This window comes from Trachurus japonicus, unplaced genomic scaffold, assembly GCF_045865225.1.
Source record: "Trachurus japonicus isolate A0001 unplaced genomic scaffold, Traja_1.0 AP030267.1".
NCBI classification, from domain to species: domain Eukaryota; kingdom Metazoa; phylum Chordata; class Actinopteri; order Carangiformes; family Carangidae; genus Trachurus; species Trachurus japonicus.
Window position 1 is genome coordinate 21,605 of NW_028220400.1, and position 20,168 is coordinate 41,772.

General features: G+C 44.5%; 1 pseudogene; it reads right to left on the minus strand.

The window, feature by feature from the left end:
• Positions 1–10,480: 10,480 nt before the first annotated feature.
• Positions 10,481–13,186, minus strand: LOC146960513 (E3 SUMO-protein ligase ZBED1-like; annotated as a pseudogene).
• Between the last annotated feature and the right edge of the window lie 6,982 nt (positions 13,187–20,168).

The window sequence follows — 20,168 nt, forward strand, 5'->3', positions numbered from 1 at the left end:
CGAAGTCCACCCATCAGTGGTCAGTGAACTCTTTTCTCCACGCAGCATTTCCCTTATGTTACTTTTGGTTGTGTCGTACAGCTTGGTTATTTTACCATCCATGGCCCTGTAGCAGGGGATCTTGAGTGCCGGCTCAAGATAATGGATGAGGTTTTGAAAGCCAGTGCCATATATAATGGTAATTGGCCCCATATCTTCGCAAATGAAGCGTGCCAGCGATACGGTCGCTTTTGCTTGACAGGCATAGGGGAGGCCTCGCAAAGGACGTGAAAAAAAAGCCTCTAATCTGGATTAAAAACTACGTTTTCAGGCAAACACATTTACCAAAAATAATGCTTATTGCAAGTTTGAATATTTAGAAGCTGCCCGATATTTGTTGGAATATCTTTTTTTTTTTTTTTTTAATATTCAAATTATATTCAAATATCGAAGTTTGATGTCAAAGCCCTACTGTATGCACTGAACTCAGGTGGAAGATTTGCTTGAACCAACTGCAGGATGAATCCAAAAACAGACAGAGCCCAGCAGGCTGTAAAGAAAGTTGGCCCACGTGACAATGATGTGGCTTACTGTTGCCACCTCAATAAAAGTAAGTTGTGGTACTGCAGGGTATTTAATTTACATATAGTTACTGTCCAACACTGAAACACAAAGGTAACACTAGTGGGATTGTACAGTACATCTTACCTGGTGTAAAATCTAATGTCCTCAGGTGACGAGGCAAACTGCTTAAGTCCAAAAGAGTTTTTCAGATGGAGAGTTTGAAGTTGCTCTCTCAATGCCTCGATTTAAGTCTTCATCCTCTTGTGCAATGAAGCAATAACATATAAAGCATTTTACACCTTTTATTTTAAACACATAAAAACAGATGTAAGATAAGATCTAAACTCACACAGAGGAGAATTTTGACACAACATCAACATCTGACCTCTTATTTAGTAAAGAACATAGAACAAATAACATGTGCTGAGGGGGCGTGAAAATAGAAGTGTCTGTCAGTCTCTCCACTGTCAGTCTGTCTCCACACTGTCAGTCCGTCTATCCACACTGTCTGTCAGTCTATCCCCGTCAGTCTGTCTCCACCTGTCAGTCTCATCACTGTCTGTCAGACTATCCCTGCCAGTCTCTACCTTGTCAGTCCCCCCACTGCCTGTTAGTCTACCTGTCTTTCTGTCTCATGTCATGGAGTAGTCTGCCTAGTGGACCATGTCGATGCTTTTCTCCAAGCCACGCGTGCCACTTGATGACATAAAGGTGGTCTATAAGCTGCTGCTCAGTGTGGTTTCCCCTTAATCTCCATACTGTCTCTTTATATGACCTCCATGCTCTTTCAATGTGCTGGGTGTGGGCCCCTGTCTCAGCACTGACATAGGAGACACTGTGATTTACTGTGAAATGCCTGTATCCCAGCTGAGGCAGAGCATTTCGATATGCTCGCCCCTCATCACTGATGACACATGAGCCCCTTTTGACATGATGAGCTATGAGTGGCAACAGTTCCCTCCTTGGACCGCTTCTCCACCAAGCGAAGCACCGGCTTCCCTGGCCAACAACAAAAGAAGTGTTTGAGTAGGAGTAATGGTGTGTGTTAATTATCAGTTTCAAATTCAAGTTTGGAGAGAATTTGTTGTATTTTCAGACAGACTTGAGCTTTTTTTTTCTCGATTAGACAGTCTTCTCATTAATGATGCAAGGGACAGCAAAAAGTGCTCATCCTCATCAGGTTCTTTATGGTTACTGAGTGTGTTGATTATTGTTTGCTAATACGCAGTCAGATTAGGAGTGGGTGGCACTTGTCTCCCTCTTTTGGGGGCTGGTGGTTCAGTGTCCTGGGGGGCCAGTTGGACATCCTGTTCTTCACTCTCTGAAATCTGTGGAAACAAAACACGCATTGTAAACAAAATGTTTTACAAATCTTTTTCAGTCAAATAACCTGATTTTTAATTTCCAATTCTGGCTCATATGCCAACAATATAAGCTGAGATAAAAAATAAAAAAAAGACAGGCTAGAAAAATAAAAGAATAAATAAATACATACAAATAAAAGACCTCCTTAACTTTTTACTTTATTTTTCTCACGACCATGCAAGTGGTATGGAGCACAAACAATAAAACAGTACAAATAATCAGACATAGCAAGAGGCAGTGGCTGACCTCTGCCTGACTCTGAGGAGAAATCATTGGCCTTAAAGGTCCCATATTATGAAAAACGTGTTTTTTCTGGTCTCTACATACAAACTTGTCCTCCCTGACCCCTGATTTCCACCAGCAACGTCAGCGCCGCGGAACGTCAGTGTTGCTGTGCGTCCCAGAAGCGGCTCTCCGCACCGCAGCGCTATCAATCCGTAGCAGTTCTATTTTTGCCGTGGCCGTTTTTAAATCGCATCAAGCTCAACAGAGCAGATTGCACCATACAGAAAGTCTGACACAGTTTCAAAGTAAAACACTTCCGCCCCCTTTCAAAATAAAACACAATACGCACGCCATACAGCTTCACATCAACTTTACATCATTACCGGTGCTACCAGAGGGTCTCGGAGAGTCAGCCCGATAGACGACAAGCGACTGATTGTGGAAGTGGAACAAACAGGTTCCGTATTCTTGTGTGATCTTGCGTGAATATGGCCGGCTTGCAAGGCAGTGCTGCGCTGCTGTTACACGTCCGGTGGGGATTGACGTGGGCAGAGAACGGAGCAAAACCGTGGCACAACCTTTCCGCGGCGCTGACACTCCCGGTGGAAATCCGGCGTGAGCCTACCAACTCCTAGAATGAGGAAAGCAGATGATTCCTGCATCAACTCTGCAGCCCACCCACTGGTAAAACGGTGCTCATACAGGCTGTTCAGACTCAGCTCCTGTGGTGACGTAACGGCGGGAGTTAGGCCGGCCCCTCTGCGCGAGAACACTCCTACCACGTCTCTTTCTATGGCTGCAGTGCACAGCAAGATACCAATTTTAAGTCAGAAAGTGGTAATAATTGCCGTGTACAGTAACCATGTTACTTAACAAAATCAAATTTATTGTAGACTGATTGGTTCATTGAAAAACATTTATTTACGTAAATGTGGTGATTTCAGTACGTAGCCCAGAGGCAGCCCTGCTCACTTTTCATTCAAACAACCTAATGCCACTGCCACAGTTGTTAAATTTCATCAATGAGACCAACATTAATCTCCTAAAAAGAATTTAACCAGCCAGCAGTAAACCTCTAAAACAGGGGTCTCAAACTCCCGGCCCGGCCCCCCCTACATTCGGCCCGCATCTGGCGTAAGAAGTAAGGCTGTCAAAGTTAACGCGTTAACGCAAAATGCTTTTATGTATATATTTTTAGGGGCTTTTTCACCTTTAATTGACATAATTGTTGAGAGACAGGAAATGGGAGGCACAGAGAGGGGGAATGATACGCAGGATAGGGCCGCTCGGCACGGGATTCGAACCGGGGTCGCCTGCAGTGAGGACTATGGCCTCAACACATGGGGCGGGTGCTCTACCAAGTTACTGAGCAACGCCCCATCTGATACTTTTACGGCTGTTGTTTATAGTGACAGACAGGTGTGTGTGTATATGCGTGTAGTTGTGTGGCTGTGTGTGTAGCCTTCCTGCATTTTTAGGTTAGTCCAGTGAAATAAGTGCAGTATCATGACTAACAGTACTCAATATAGATACGCACCTATGAGCAGCAATCAGCTGCATTAAAACACGTTTCTTCTCCTTATAACCTAGTAGTTACTAAACATTTTCAAAACGCATCGGTTTATGAGGGTTATTCAAAGGAAAGTCAAAGAGAATACTACTATCAGTCCAAAAATCTGGGGGATGTTATGTGAGGCCTCGAACCTTCTTGATATCTCGAGTGCCTCCTCCTCATTTGGCATTTTTATCAGGGATTTCAGTAGTCCCCCTTCAACCATGCCTTTACAGAAACAATATGTGAATTTCTTCACTGTCGCCTTGTGAACTCCAAATTGGTTTGCCACCATCCGATATTCACCACAACTACTGAGTCGGTAGAGGACAATGGCAATGCGGAAAGGGATGGGCCCACAGATACAGGTCTCTTCGGGAGACATTAAGTCCCCCACCAGGCCACACAGCTTCGTAAAAGACGCATGGGTCATGCGGAAATTCTCCCTCCACTCCACATACGTGAACTAAGCCAGGACGATCCGGCTCCACCAGTCCTTGCTTCGGACTTTCATCCACTGCTCTTTGGCTTTGCAGGTGGGATTTGGCAGTGGGCTGAGGTAGAGCAACCGTTGGTTTAACGTTAACGTTAACCGTTGGTCCTCTGCCTCCCTTCTGCCGGTACTATAACTCCCTTCTCCTCCTCCTCAACTGACGGAAACGAAGCAGGAACATGTAAATATCGAGCTGCTGCTTCAACAGCATAATCAGAGCAACCATGAAAATGTGTACTATGTGGATGTCCATAATGTAAACAGAGATGGAAAAAAAGCTGGTAAACAGAGATGAAAAAAAGCTGTCCGTGGTGCTGAAGGTGACAGGTTAATTTGACAAACAAACTGCAACCAGTGTTGCCAACTCCTCAGGAAGGGAAGTCGCTATTGGCTGTCCGAAAAGCCGCTATAAGTCGCTAAATGACATCATGACGTTACGACGTCATGGCGTCTGTATGCCTAATTTGCATAATTGGTCATCTGGATGTAATTAACGCTGTTGGAAAGAATCGTTGACGTGGGGGAGACAAAAAGTGAGTTAAAACACCCTAAATATATGTATAAGTACCATTAACTTTATTCTTTTGATTTTTGCTTTGTTTGTATTTATTTATTTAATTTTAATTTAATTTTTTGCCATTGAAATAGGCTAATTGACCATCTGGGTGTAATTAACGCTGTTGGAGAGAGTCGTCGACGTGGGAGAGACAGAAAAGTGAGTAAAAACACCCTAAATATATGTATAAGTAACACAACCTTTATTCTTTCGATTCTTGCTTTGTTTGTTGTTATTTATTATAATTTAATTTAATTTTTTGCCATTGAAATAGGCCATCGCATCTCATAATAACTAATGCTTTTTTTCCTTTTTTTTTTTTTACCAACATGATGTGACTGTTAATTCAAAATAGGACTAGACAGGCGCCTATGGGACATGCTTTTATTTAGGCTAATTTTGAACAAATCTAGGCCTAATGCTCAGCAAAAAATGGGGGAAATTCCCTAATATTATTGTGTTGTTACTGTTTAAAAGAGTAAGAGAGTCGGATCAGTTTAATCAGCACCGATTAATCTTGTAATAAATTAAATGTGTGCTCCGGCCATATAGGCTGTAATAGACTAGTCTCTGGCACTTTCCTTGGGTCAGTCGGAGTTCTCGTCATCGGGCCCTACTGACTCGACCTGACGCGGGTTCGGGTCGAATAATGCATGCTTCCTTTTTTTTTTTTTTTTTGGCAGCAGTAGGGCCGAGAATTAGGTGCTTGTGAGATATTTATCTCACAGGTTAAAGCAGAAGTAAGTGATATATTTGTGTTAATATAAGTCTTAAATAGTTATATCTTCCGACAGCAATCACTTACATAGAGTGTTTGGACTGAAACACGGGTCTGTCAGTCACTCTGCTCTGCTCTGAGTCGAGGAGAAAACATTTATCGTATCCTACAGTTTTTATCCAATGAGGAGAGAGAACGGCATGCAGGGCTGTGTGTGCAGCCAAGGAACGCCGTGAATGTGGCGACGTAGGGACGAGAACTGTTATGGTGCGTTCAAGGAAACTCTTTTTCCGACCGTGAAGTCGTACCAGTTCGATCTGGTACGAGTTCACCAGTCGGAAGTTACGAGTGGCCGTTATAGTGACTTTCACAGGTAAAACAGGTCGGAAAAACACGAGTGGGTTGCCTGAAACGCTACAAAGTCGTAAGTTGTGACTTGAAGCTGTAATTTACGATTTCAAAAGCCTGCCTGGAACGCAGCATTAGCGAAAACGACTGGACCACTTACTTCTGCTTTAATACATAGATCTATGCTTTTGATGTGATGCAGCCTGCCTGCTCCATACAGCAGCCTGGCATCTGGCATACGGAGTCAGGCTGCATCTGACAGCTCAGTTTGACATATAGGCTACGGCCGACGGCCTTTATTTGAGGCAAGCTTTTATCTTAGGGAGGCTTTTATTTCTAAATCCCTCCTCGTCGTTCAGTAGCTCATCTTCATCTTCCTCACGCGCTGTTCTCCTCGCTGCATTCAAGTCAGAGCATTTCCACAGCGTGAACAGCGTTTCCCAGAGCATTTCCCCAGCGTTGCACGGGCAAAACCATGAATCCGCGCCCATGCGGGAGACCAGCGTCTAGATTTGAGATTTACAGTAAATTAATTTTGTCCTGTAGGCTTTTGCTTTTGTAAAATATTGGAACCTTCCTCCTTCATCGGGCTTGGGACCGGCAAAGTGACCCAAAAAAGACACTCTGGCAGAGTTACTTAGTTTTTTGTTTTGTTTTTTGTTTTTAGATTTTTTTTTTGAGTTTTGTTTAGTTTTTAGCCTATAAGGCACACTAAAGAAGGAACATTTTTCCCATGATAGGCCTAACAAATAACATTGTAAACTTTTTTGTAGCCTAAAGGATTTTAATTTTGCAACATTAACAAAAACAGTTACCGGTAAATGAGACAATAGGAAAAACCTGTCAAAGACAAAATGATGACAACATTTTTTGTTTGTTTTTTGTTTTTATTTTTATTTTTTTTTTAGATTTTTTTCTCCTTTGTTTTTCTTCTTAAGTTTGGTTTAGTTTCTAGCCTACAAGTCACACTGAAACATGAACATAATAACATTTTATACATTTTTTTGTAGGTTTATAAAGGATTTTAACTGGCAACATTAACAGAGACAATTAAATGAGACAGTAGCAAATGACAGAATAATGACTTAATTCTGATTTATTGTTGTTGTTGTGTTTTTTTCCAGACCCCCCGTATGCTGTGCTGGCTCACAGAAAGAGTATGTCATCTTCACTCTGGTCAAGGCTTTCTGTGGCAGGTTCAGCAACAGAGGGGCCTGCCTTAAATGAATAAGCAGCTGATGTGCCAAAAAGCTGCAAAACATCATCAGGCAACTTGTGCTCATAGCAAGTCTCACCACACAGCTTCAGACCATATCTGACGTACAGGATGGAGTTACGGGTGTGCAAGGACATTCGATTTTTCAGTTTGATTTTTACCACACTCATCTGGCTGAATAAACGCTCGACTTCAGCATTAGAGTTTGGCAAGGACAACACAGACACAGCAGCCATGGCAAGTTCTTGAAATAGGTTAAATCCAGCCGCATCCCTGAACTTCCTAACCTCACTCCAGAAGCCTACTGTGCTTGTCGTTTCGTCCCACTTGCTGAGATGGATGACACGCCATTGCTGGATAATACTGTCAATCACAGCAGGAGCGTAGCCAAGGAGCTTGGCTATTTTCTCCATTTCTCCCAGGCTCTTGCTGTGCTTGAGAGTTTCCCCTACATTGAACACTGACATGAACTGCAGTGTATCAATGTTGTCTGGCAGTCTCACTCTCAGCTCATGAGTGAGGGAGATGGTAAAGGCGATGCACCGCTTCCGGACATTGTCTGTCTCCTCACGGGCAAGGTTGAGTTCAGCTGCCTTTGACTCAAAAAGTTAACCAAGATATGGTTTAGGACTAATGTGTCCGTCAATAGGCTGTTTCAGAACATCAATTTTTGACAGCGGATTCAGTACCCTGCTACTGACTGATTTTATTAGGCCAACCAAGGTGTCCAGCAGTTTGAGGGGATCCACCTGATCTCCCTCAAAAGCCTTCATGGCAGAAAAGGTGAGATACAGTATGTTCTGAGGATCGCTGTACATCGAGTATAACACCTCAGCCATGTAGCAGTGTTCGCTAGATTTGGTCAGTGCAAAATGCAGTTTCAGTGCTTCCCACTGATCCAAAATACGCGAAACCGCTGGTTCAATTGACAACCAACATGTAGCACACACCTTAGTTATCTGTAAGGGTTTCTCCCCACAGTTGATGGTCTCATACACAGGCCTCTCTGCGCTGGAGACACTGAAAACCAGTTGTACGTCTCCCGTACCAAGTACTCCACACTACGAGGGAGGGTGTCATTGGAAGCATGACTTACAGCAAGCTGCAGAGAGTGACACACACAGCGAATGAGAACCAGATCTTTGAGGCCATACTCCTCCTTCAGTACTTTATGGACCCCATTGTTAATCCCTGTCATAACTAGGGCTGGGTATTGCCAAGGACCTCACGATACGATACGCATCACGATACTTGAGTCACGATACGATATTGCGATATTCAAATTTTTTGCCATACATGCAATACATTGCGATACATGCGATACATGCGATATATTGACATATTCTACATAGTTCACTGAAAAATGTAAAATGCATTATGCATCTTAAAATCTGAGTTGTATGTACATCAGATGATAGTGATAATTCACGGAACAAACTGAGGCAAATGTAATTCAAGTTACCCATGCCATTTTATTGTAACTATACAAGCACAAGTTACAACATATTTGCATGAACAACACACTGGGCCCTAGTTTGCTGGCGCAGCGCAGGTGGCGCAAGGTAGCGCAGCCGGTCTAATGCAAGTTTCGACCAGCGCAGCCTAGCGCAAAGTCAGATTGGAAGATTGGCAGATCGCGCTGCGCTGAGATAGGCGTGGCCGCGCAGCAGGGGGAGGCGTCACAGATTCAGCTTGGTGCAGTGGAAGTTTTGTCCGAAAATGTCCCGCCGAGGTTGCGCTGAAAGCTCGCCACCTCCAACCAGGTCTAGTCTCAGCGCAGGGCGAAGCGCAGCAGGTGCAGTGGAAGTTTGGCTGACTGACCTGCAGTGCACACACGTCACCAAGACCTCACAGGCAGATTTCCACAGTTCCAGGCACATTTCAATGCAATAAATATCCACAATAACCACTATTTAATGCAACTAACGGAATCAACACGTGAATTTATATCTATATAGATTGTCCCGTCACATCTGACGTCAGATCAAAGCAGAGATCAAAGGCTGTGGCACGCGCAATGGAAACTCCACCTGAATTAACACAGCAGGGACGAACTGGCACTGAAAAGCAGCTGTGGATGTCCCAAAAGCAGGACTGAGGGTGGATGACTGCATGTCGCTGCCGTGTTGAGATACCACTCTGCCCTTGTGATGATCGCTGTATTTATTTATTTATTTATTTACTTATTAATTCATTAGCGGAGAGCGACCGCATCACGCAGCCGTAATGAAAAACAAAACACAAATCATCATCTCTCTTAGTCCACCACAACAGCCTCGGTATCAGATAGTCAGTATATAGCCTACTACAGTATACTCAGCATCTCATCACAGAAAAAAAAGAGAAAAAAAGAGACGGACAGAGAGAGAGAGAGAGAGAGGGAGGGAGAGAGAGAGCGCGAGTCCTTTACGCTGATTTAATCCACATGGTCTGTGTTTATGTTGTGATTAGTGTACACCTGTCATCTTGCTTACATAGGGTTTGAATAAATGTGAGTTTCTTTATTAGTGTATTAGTTGTTTCTTAGATTGGGTAGGGGTTCTCAGTATATCAGATCAAACCTGGTTAAGTATATTAGTAAACTCATTATTGGTCACTCTGAGCTCGGACCTCCGGACCAAAACAGCTGTTTCCTCCTGGGAGAGGTTCGGCCTCTGGCGTCGCTGTCTCCTCCGTCCATGTCCAAGTATAAAATGACAAACTTGCAGCGCGCATCACCCGCCGCGCAGTTAAAGGTGAGGAGAGGAGCTCCTTTGATTGGTGAAGATCTGACTCGGCTGTGTCAAACCCACTCCACGCCTTTCTCTCCTCCTCCTGTCTCCCTCCCGCCCCCTCTCCTCCCTCTTCACCGTTTGCGCCGGTGGGAGGGACGAGGGGAGGGGTTGCGCTAGTCTAAGTCTGACTGCGCGGCCCAGCAAACTTGCGAAATGGACCTGGGCCACACCCCGTTGGCGTGGCGAAGCTGCGCTGATGCTAGACTTCACCTGGTCGACGAAACTAGGGCCCACTGTCTGAAACACATTGAAAAGTGCAGTGTGCATTATTCTTAGTCTCCCTGAGCACAATGACACAAAGTGCAGTGTGGGTCAGTGTCCACACACTGAAACTGAACTGAAACCTCAGTGCATCATGTTTCTTCTGAACTTAGATTAAATACTCCAAATAAAATGCAGTGTGTCACACACACTGAAATTGAAAATGCAAAATAAAGTGCAGCTTCTTCCCTTTGACCTTAAATGACAAAATTAAGTTCACACACTTGTCTCCCTGGACAAGAACTGTGTGTCACTGTTTGAACACTTCACTGAATGTATGTAAAAATATGTCTATGCATACATATTGCAGAAGCACTATAATGTTACTGAACACACTGAGCTGAAATGTATGAGAAAAATAAAAAAGTGTGCATATTTGTATTTAAACAAAACAAAATTTGTAACCAAGATACTCATACATGAATGGGTCTACTTGTACTTGACTTCTTTTGTTTTCAGATTTTTGTGAAGAAAGATAATCTGATCCACATGTTCTGGGCTGAGTGCACTCCTCTGTGCAGTTATAATGTCACCTGCGGTTGAGAAGATTCTCTCAGCAGAGACACTCGTGCCTGGGATGCACAGATACCTCTTTGCAAGGGTTGACAGGAAAGGATATTCAGTCTCATGCTCCTTCCACCAGTTCAGTGGATTGGCACCCTTTTTGATTGGCATTGGAGCAACCTCCTTGAACCTCTCCATCTCCTCTGCTGCCTGGTCCTCCAGAATCTTCAACTTCTTTGTAGTACCTGAAGCAGTGTAAGAAAAAATAGTAGGGGAAAAAGAGCAACAGATTAATGGCTGAGCACTGTGTAGAACAGGGGTATTCAATTAAAATTCATTGAGGTCCAGTTACTAAATTTTCATCCAAGTGAAAGGTCCGAATCTTATAAAGTCCAAATGGTGTCTTATAGCCTAAATAAAATCAACGTGCAAGTGTATTTTCATATCTATTGTCAATTTTCAACACAGGAAACATTTAACATAGTGCACTTGTATAGTAAACAACTAGCTTTTTTTTTTATTTTTATTTTTTTACCATGAATAAAAGTAGCCCCCAGGCAAATTAATTTAAGGCCTGTAGGCTATTTCAATTAAAAAGAACAAGACAGAATAAATAAGGGGTTTTCCCTGTTTGTTTTTTTGTTTGTTTTGTGCTCGTTTTTTCTTTCTTTTTTTGAGGCCAAGGTGTCAAAAGCATCTTGATAGCTGCACTGCCATTGCATTGTCCCCCTCCATTAAATATGGAGGGAGGCTGAAAATCACAGGATATGTCTGTTCTGTTCTGTTCTGGTGATACAAGTCAGTAGTCCTGAAATAGGTGTTTCTCTTCTATAACACACATTCTACATCTCGGAGGCGACGTCTTTCTGCATACGGGCTTCCTGCTCCTTTCAAACGGGGCAGAGCTCCGCGTGAAAAAGTTTACAGACCGAGGGAGAACCGGGGTCTGACACAACACCGGCGGAGAAGCAGGAAACAAGCACGTGCACCGAATACGCACCGCTACGGCGTCGCTTTCGGTTGTGAGCGCACATTAAAGTAATGGGTTTGTGCGCGCAAGAGACCCACATCTGAACTGCCCGCACGCACGCGCGCGCACACACACAGACACACACACGCTTAAACCAAGGCGGCGGTGGCCACAAACGCCCGGTGGCTCGCCCATCAACTTTTTTTTTTATTTTGGAGCAAGGCTGCACTCCGTCTCCTTTCGCTTTCCCTCTCGGACGCACTGGCCGCGCAGGGTAAACAAACGATCTGATTGGCTCAATGAGTGAAGCTGCCGTATTGACCTAAAGCTGAGCCCGCTGTCCCGTCGGAAAAAAATGCTCCAGGAAAATGTTAACTTATTAGAGATTGGTCTCGGGTCCGGATCGAACCATCACTCGGTCCGGGTCCGGACCGAGGTCCGCCATTTGGTGATGCCTGGTGTAGAATAATAAATGTACAGTTATTAACACTAAAATGCTTCCTTGGATTTATTTAGATGTGCTGAAGTTGTTAGTTTCACTATACTCCTATTTTTTTGACTGAAGGGGTTCTTCAAATTTCCTATACTGACCCGAGGCATATGATTGACCAAGTAGGTCTGCAAGGCTGCAAGAATCCCTTGATCTCTTTTTGGATGTGGACAGCGGGTTAACCGTCTCCTCTTCCACAGGATCCTCACAGCACTGCATCCTCCTCATCATTCTCAGTCACAATCACCACTTCCTCCGTCTCCTCATTTCCAGCCAGTCTCTGCTGAAAAACATAATATGAAATTAACATTAAGAATTTTAAGCCCATACAACAAAGTGACAAGAGAATGCCAACAAAATCATGTCAATTGAATTTAAATATTAACCAACATCTGCATTTATGCATTTTAAGCTTCAGGTATTATACTTTTTAATTTGTCTTAGAGCATAATATTTGTATAGTTGTATAGTAGAGTAAATTTTTATAAGTATTTGTCTATGTATATGGAAGTCAAAATTACATATTTCTTTCTTTTAAATTCTTGTGACAATTTAAAGAAGTTTCATATTTAATACCATAGATTAGCTCACCTGAAATGGCTCCTGGCACCTTGCAGCCTCTGTGATGACCCTGGCATAGGTGACCTGGCGTTCATCCTCGGACAGGAAGGGCAGTGTCTTGAATCTGGGATCAAGAGCTGCACAAACATGAAGACTCTCCCTCTCCTCGTTCAAGTACCTCTTCTTAAGATCCTGGCATATGGCAGATTTAATTTCCTTTATCAAGTTGGAATCACTTGGGCTTACTTGGAGATCTTTGAGCAGGTGGGCATGGACCGGTGCAACTGCTGATAGTGTTGGAGTTTTCTCCTCTTCCATAGCAACAGTTGCAGTCTTCATTGGCTTCATAACTGTCACGATTTCTTCAGCAGCTGTGACGTCTGTTTCAGTGAGGGTACACACTTTCTTACTTCACCTGACAGCAGGGCAGCAGCGATGGCCGGCTGTTGCTCAAGAAAGCGCTGGAGCATGTCGTGTGCACTGTTCCACCTGGTCACAGTATCAGTCATAAGTTTTTGCTTTTCCTTTAAGACATGGCGACTGCTGGTAACTTAAGTGCGCGCTGGGAAGCCAAATTGAGGATGTGAGCGAAGCATCCAAAATGCAGCATGCCCGCTAACCCTGCTGCGAGGGTCATGTTCGCCGCATTATCCGTGACCACAGCTGGGTCCTTATCTAGTAAGCCCCATTCCTCCACTGCGCTTCTCAGTAGAGCAGCGATGTTGCTGCCAGTGTGGCTCTCGTACATCGCCCTCGTCTGCAACACGTGTGTCACCAGCTCCCATTCCTCATTAATGTGGTGCGCCGTTATTGTAATGTAGGACTCAGTGGCTCGTGATGTGGCAGCGCGACTCTCGGCGCAGAGCTTAGAGCTGCTTTTACTGTCTCCCTCACCGCGTCATATATTTTCGGCACGGCTACGTTAGCCATGTACTTACGCTGCGGCATCACGTAGCGCGGCTCCAACGTATGAATCATCCACCGAAAGCCGGCGTTCTCCACAACGTTGTAGGGGCGCAAATCTTTACAAATGAAATGCACCATCGCCTCCGTGATCCCCCGGGCTCGAACTGAAGTGGACGGGAGGACTTTGGCACGGTCCAATGTGGTCTGCTTCGGGTCGGCGGGTTTCGGCGGCTGCGGCTCTACAAATATGCCGGGGTGGTGTCTTGCTAAATGAGTTCGCAAGTTTGTTGTGTTGCCCGAATATCTAATGGGAGCGAAACAGCGTTTGCAAAGCGCGTAGTCTTTGTCCAGCTCACTTGTGTGCTCTCCTTTCCTTTGGAATCCAAAGTACTTCCAAACATCTGCCTTAAAGTTCGAGGGCGTCTCTAGTTTAACGTTACCTGCCATGCTTGCTTGGTTTTTTTTGTTTTTTTCAGCTCCACTGCCTCACTGCAACAGCCGGGGGAAAAAAGAGAAGAAGAGTGCAAACGCCTTGCAGTGAGGTAGCGGCACAGCGACACCTAGCGGAGCGGAGGTCGCACTGGATTTACAGTCCGTCTAAAAAACATGATTTTTTTTTTTTTTTTTTTTAATCGATATTCAAACTTTGAGTATCGATATTGAATCGGAAGAGAACGTATCGCGATATATTGCTATATCGATATTTTTGCCCACCCCTAGTCATAACAGAGGCATTGTCAGTCCCTATCCCCAGGAGTTTCTCTTTTTTAAGACAGCACTTCTCCGGGAAAGCCACAACAGCTCGGGCTATAGACCTGGCATCTCCTCCCTCCAACTCAACAAGCCCCAGAAAGGTTGAGACAATTGTGTGTTTGGTGTCACTGAAGTACCTTATCACAACACCCAGGTACTTAGACACACTTACATCTGTGGACTCATCAAGGAGGAGGCTGAAACTCTGGTCACCCACATCTGTGACCAACTTTTTTAGAAAGTATGGTGCTAGCACACCATTGATCTTTTCTGTGCACTTCGTCCTGTGCATTTTTAAGTGTGTGGCAGCAGTGGAATCCGAAAATGCAGCTCTACATGCTTCCCCAATGTGGTCGCATGCCAACATAGAACAATGTTCAGCAATGGCTAAAGCCATGGTGGCTTCAGCCTTTTTTGCTGAGTCAATTTTTTTACTTAAAAATGGCAGCGTGCTTTGTGTTGAAGTGTTGTAAGGCTTTGCCTTTTGAATGTGTTTTTGTGTGTTTTTTTTATGTCCGACAGTTTGGCATAGAAGTCTGCCTTACAGTACAGACAGTATGCCCGTGTATCATCACCAATAAATGGCTTCAACCAACCTTTAAATTCTGCGTTTGATTCCCACTCCTTTCTATATTTCTGAGTATACAGCTTAGATTGAGCCATGTTGCACACAGAGAACTGTCAGACAGGCACACACACAGTAGACAAGGAGAGGACTGAGCTGAGGCTGTGGGAGTCAAATGCTGTGATTCTTTTTCTTTTTTTCCTTTTTCTTTTTGTGTGACAGTAAAGATTTGTATTATCATTCCGCCCTGAAAGCCACGGCGGGAACAGCGCCGGCTTTGCGCATGCGCGACTCATTTGCAGCCTGGACGTGGAGCAGTGCGGGTCTCTGACTGCAGAAGCAGGAGCAGCTCTGTGACATGTGAGACTGACCGTCTGTGAGTGCTTGGGACGGGGGAGGGTTTCCTGGAAGCCGCCGCTCGCTGAAGACGGCAGCGGTAGGCCCTACGTGCTTTTCCCGAAAATCGGGACCGGAAGAAGTCGCTAAATTTGTCGCTTTTCAAAGTAAAAGTAGACAGCAGCGGTCCGTGCTTTTCCCGGAAATCGGGACCGGAAAAAGTCGCTAGATTTGTCGCTAGTCGCTTTTCAAAATAAAAGTCGCCAAGAGGGTTCGGAAAGTCGCCAGATTTAGCGAGAAAGTCGGCAAGTTGGCAACACTGACTGCAACATAGCATAGCTATAGCACTATCGGTTTGGGTTGTTTGGGGAGCTCTCCCTGGGGCTGATTAGCCTACGTTTATACGGAAATGATCAGAACAGAAAACGCAAAAGTAGCGTTGCGTCTTCACTTTTTATTCCGCGTTTAGACAAGCGTTTTTGGAGTGGAAATCCGTGTGCATACGGTGACCCAAAAGTCTGTGTAATTCAATGTTGTGTGCACGCCAGGAGCCTAGGTGGCAGCGTGCTGCACAACACTCAACACCACCAAGTCTGCACACCTGTGTATTCCTCTTCTTCCTCTTGATTTGCGGCAGGCTGTACGCCGGCCGTCGTTATGCTGCTCTCCGTGCCCTCCACAGGTCATTGCCATCGGAGCAGAGGATTTGCGTTTTCGGGCCCCCCCCCCTTTTTTTTTTTTTTTTTACTTTTTGCCTTTGCAAAGTATAGATAGACAGGAAAGGGGGAGGCAGAGAGAGAGGGAATGACAGGGATGCCTGCGTTGAGGACTGTAGCCTCTACATGGGGCGGCCGCTTTAACCACTGCGTCACGCACCGCCCCGCCTTTTCACCCTTTACACGGAGACGTGATGGCGGACCGTTTTTAAGATTTCCACTCAAGCTACTTCCAAGCCCCGGAAATGCCATCGCAGTGTAAAGGAAAGGCACATCCAATTAAATATTTTGCCGTTTTCATCCGCGAGCGTTGTCGTGTAAACGGGGCCTTAACCAACTCCGAACCTTCTTGTGATCTCCAGACCCTCCTCTTTGGCAGGGTTTGCCCTTAGAAAAACAGTACGTGAATTTCTTCACTGTTGCCTTGTGGATCCTGAATTGGTTTGCCACCATGCGATACTCGGAACAACTAGCAAGTCGGTAGAGGAAAACAGCCACACGGGGACAGCTCTCCATTCTGACACACCGCTGTTTCGAAACCCCACTGTTCCGAACGTCCCCCCGAAACACTGCTGTTCCAAACCCCCCCTGCAGCTGTCCATGGTGCTGAACCGGCTGACGTTGTTTACACTCTAGCTTGTCTGTATAACGTGCGCTGCTCAGGGACTGGGCAGATCTGCCCCACTTGCTTTCCCCCCCACTCCATTGTGGGACATCTCCCACAGAGTAAAAAAAAACCAAAAACTTTTTTTTCTCTCCCCCACTTCACGGGCACGATCCTGCTGCAGCCGCTCCTGCTGACAGCAGACTGGAGGAGATCTTGATAATGTACATCATAAATAAAAGAAAACAGACTCGTAAGAGGCGGTGGTCGGTAAGGCCGATAAATTCATCACGACTGGAGGACAGAGAATTTTTTTCTGTCGTCCTTCCTATGCGATCTATTGACACCGAGCGCCATTTCCAATATTTCCGGATGTCGGCTGGGGCATTTGATGACTTGCTGCGCCGGGTGGCGCCTCACATCCAGCACAAAAACTCACACAGCGCGCCTGTGAGTGTGGCAGAGAGGCTAGCTGTCACCCTGCGCTTTCTTGCTACAGGAATCAGCCAGCAAGCTTTGCCAGCAAGTTTCAAGCTGGGTTCCGCAACTGTGAGCTGCATTGTCAGGGAGGTGTGCGCTGCAATATGGATTGCGCTCAAGGATGAGTTTGTGGTTTTGTCACTGACTGTTGAACAACAAGATGGCTAGCTAAAAAATTGCAATTTTCAACTCCCATTTTCTCCCAAATGCTTGTGTCTCATGTGTTAGTTTGCCTAATTTTTAGCACAGTGGAAATCCATTTAATGGCTTATGTTAAATTGGCTGGGTGCTTCTTTTCCACTTTAAAGGAGAAAACCAACATTTGGGGAAATAATCTTGTCTAAAACGACAAAACTAAGCTGACATACAATCAGTATATTTGGCACTTTTAAGGGAGAAAACAAGCTAGTTCAACTAGCTGGTTCAATGTTAAAAGAGCTATCTAGCTAATTAACAGGTTTTGAACAAGCTACTTTACCAAAATGTTGGTATTTTTCTTTAGGGATCAAAATGACAACAGTAGCAGTAATGCATCCTTAATTATCATTGTTTCCAGATAAACATTGGCCCTGACACCTTAATGAAGACGCGTGGAGCCGAATCAATTGTGCAACTAAGGACTCCATATTCGTGAAATAGCTGGCTGTGGCCATTTGGGGGACAACCAACCTTAAGGGATGGAGTGTCGGTGGAAAGGAGTGCCCCACCAAACACGCTGAGCCCAAGCCCCCACTGACACCAGCAAAGTTGGGAATCATAAAAGGTGAAGCACATTTTCATATATTTTAAGTCAGACCATTAATAAGCTGTAGGTTATTTTCTAAATATTTCCCGACCTGAATATGAATTCTTAAAGCAGAAGTAAGCGATATTTTTGTGTTAATATAAGTCTTAAATAGTTATATCTTCCGACAGCAATGGGACGTGAGGGAGGGAGGATCGGATGGTGGCTCAGGTAGTGATGAGGAAATTGTAAGCTGCATCTGTCAGCTGCACACCATAAGCAGGTGTGCTCCATGCAGATGTAACGGAGGTGCGCGGACACTTAACAAACTTTATTTTGTGGGCTCAGGACAGACTAGATCATGATTAGCCTGTGTTGGAAATAAAGCGCCATATATACTCACTCTTGTTTATAATGATTATTGAATTATAACGTAATAATAATACTCTCTGCTGCTGTCTGGTCCGGTAATAACGGGCGTGTAGCCTAATCTACATAATATCCAGGTAGAACAACTGTAAAACACTGGAGTTGATAACAAACTGACCTAGAAAAATTTTTAAAAATCCAGTGAACAGCGACATGACTCTTGACATGAGAGCAGCACACGTGTCCAGATGCGTCACTTTCAACTGTAGGCAGACGTGTCTGCCATACAGGTGCAACAGGCGGTGCTGTAACATCACTCAGACTACCCCCCCAACCACATCCAATCAAGACCCCAACACAACATAGAAGGACTAACACTACTAAAAATTAAATCTTGTTTTTTTCCACTTACAGAACTGTTCGCGACTGGAAACAGTGTAATTACACGTGACCGTCTGGGAGACCGCTGTGGCGTTTCAAGGGGGATTATAAAGTTGGCGGTTCTAGTGTTAATGGCAGGCCGTGATGCAAGGTACAAGTTCAGATACATCGACATCGGAGCTTACGGGAGAGACAGTGATGCGGGGGTCTTCTCGAGGAGCCACTTTGGATCCCAGCTCATTAGAGGCACACTTCATCTCCCACCCCCAGCTCCTCTGCCTGGGACTGAGATCAGGGATGGAGATAGACTCAAAAGACTCCTGCAAAGAGAGTCATTCTGGATATATACATTAAAGGCTACCTATTACCCAGGGTTGAATGGAGAACTGGATCTTTCTCCCTTTTTGTGAATGTACTCCAGTACTACTGGTATGTTTTGTTGTCTTTTAAGACTGATATTTGGAGAGTGATGATGGTTCCTCAGTCTCTTGTTAAGCTCAACATTAACATAGTACTGTATGTATTGTAGTGAACGAAAGAGGTGTACCTTGGAAATAAATTTAAAATAAATGAATGAGTGAATGAATGAATCAATGAATAGGGATGGGTATTGATAAGAATTTAGCGATTCCGATTCCATTATCGATATTGCTTATCGATTCGATTCCTTATCGATTCTCTTATCGATTCTCATTGGGTGAGGGAATAAAAGAGAAATGGGTTTGTTTGCATTAATGCAGTGGTTCCCAACCTTTTTTGGCTCATGACCCCTTTTGACATCACAAATTTCTGGTGACCCTCATTCAAGATGAGCAAGCTCAGATATTTGTATATGCTGCATTTTATTTTATCTTGATTTATTCAAGAAAGTGAATATATCAAGAATATAGTTGTTTAAGATTGTGAAAAATAATTAGTTTATTTATTTATTTATTTTTAATCAATTACTAGACATTTAAGGCGATCCCATTTGAATTCCAGGCGACCCCACATGGGGTCCCAACCCCAAGGTTGAAAACACTGCATTAATGGCTCTGACATTAAAAAAGTTGACAGGACCGACCTGCCTGGACAGGTTAACACTAGACCACTGTGGCTGTGGGGCAGCTGTGCTCACAGGAGGAATTTAACAATGTTTCCATGGTTTTTACGCATCTGTAGGTTATTGTTTTCATAACGTTCGTTTTTATGCGGAGTGAGCGAGTGAGCGAGCGAAAGAGAGAGAGCGCGCCAGAGAAAAGACACAGGGCGCAGCTACCGTTTCACCTGGCTACGAGCAAAACCTGAAAGGAAGTGGTTAGAATAAAGAGAGAAAAACAGAAAGAATAGACATGTAGCCTGTTCAGGAGACGTTGTCCTGTCCTCACGACGTGAGGGAGGGAGGACCGGAGGGTGGCTCTGGCTCACAGGTTAGTGATGAGGAAACGTCACTGTCAGCTGCATCTGTCAGCAGCTCCGCTCCACACAGACACGCCACTAACTTTATTTTGTGAGAACAAACGGTGACATGTGGATATAAACACTAAGCATCCTCATTTATAATGAAGATTGATTTTAACGGAACGTTACGTAACGTCATTAATCAATTAATGCGCGAGTTTCTGAACCAAACGGAATCGATAAGGGAATCGTTAAAGCAGACACGCACACGATTCCAAGAATTGATCCAAGTTGGAACCGGTTCCGAAGAGGAACCGGTTTTCGATTCCCATCCCTATCAATGAATGAATCAATTGTTTATTTTGAACACAATGAATA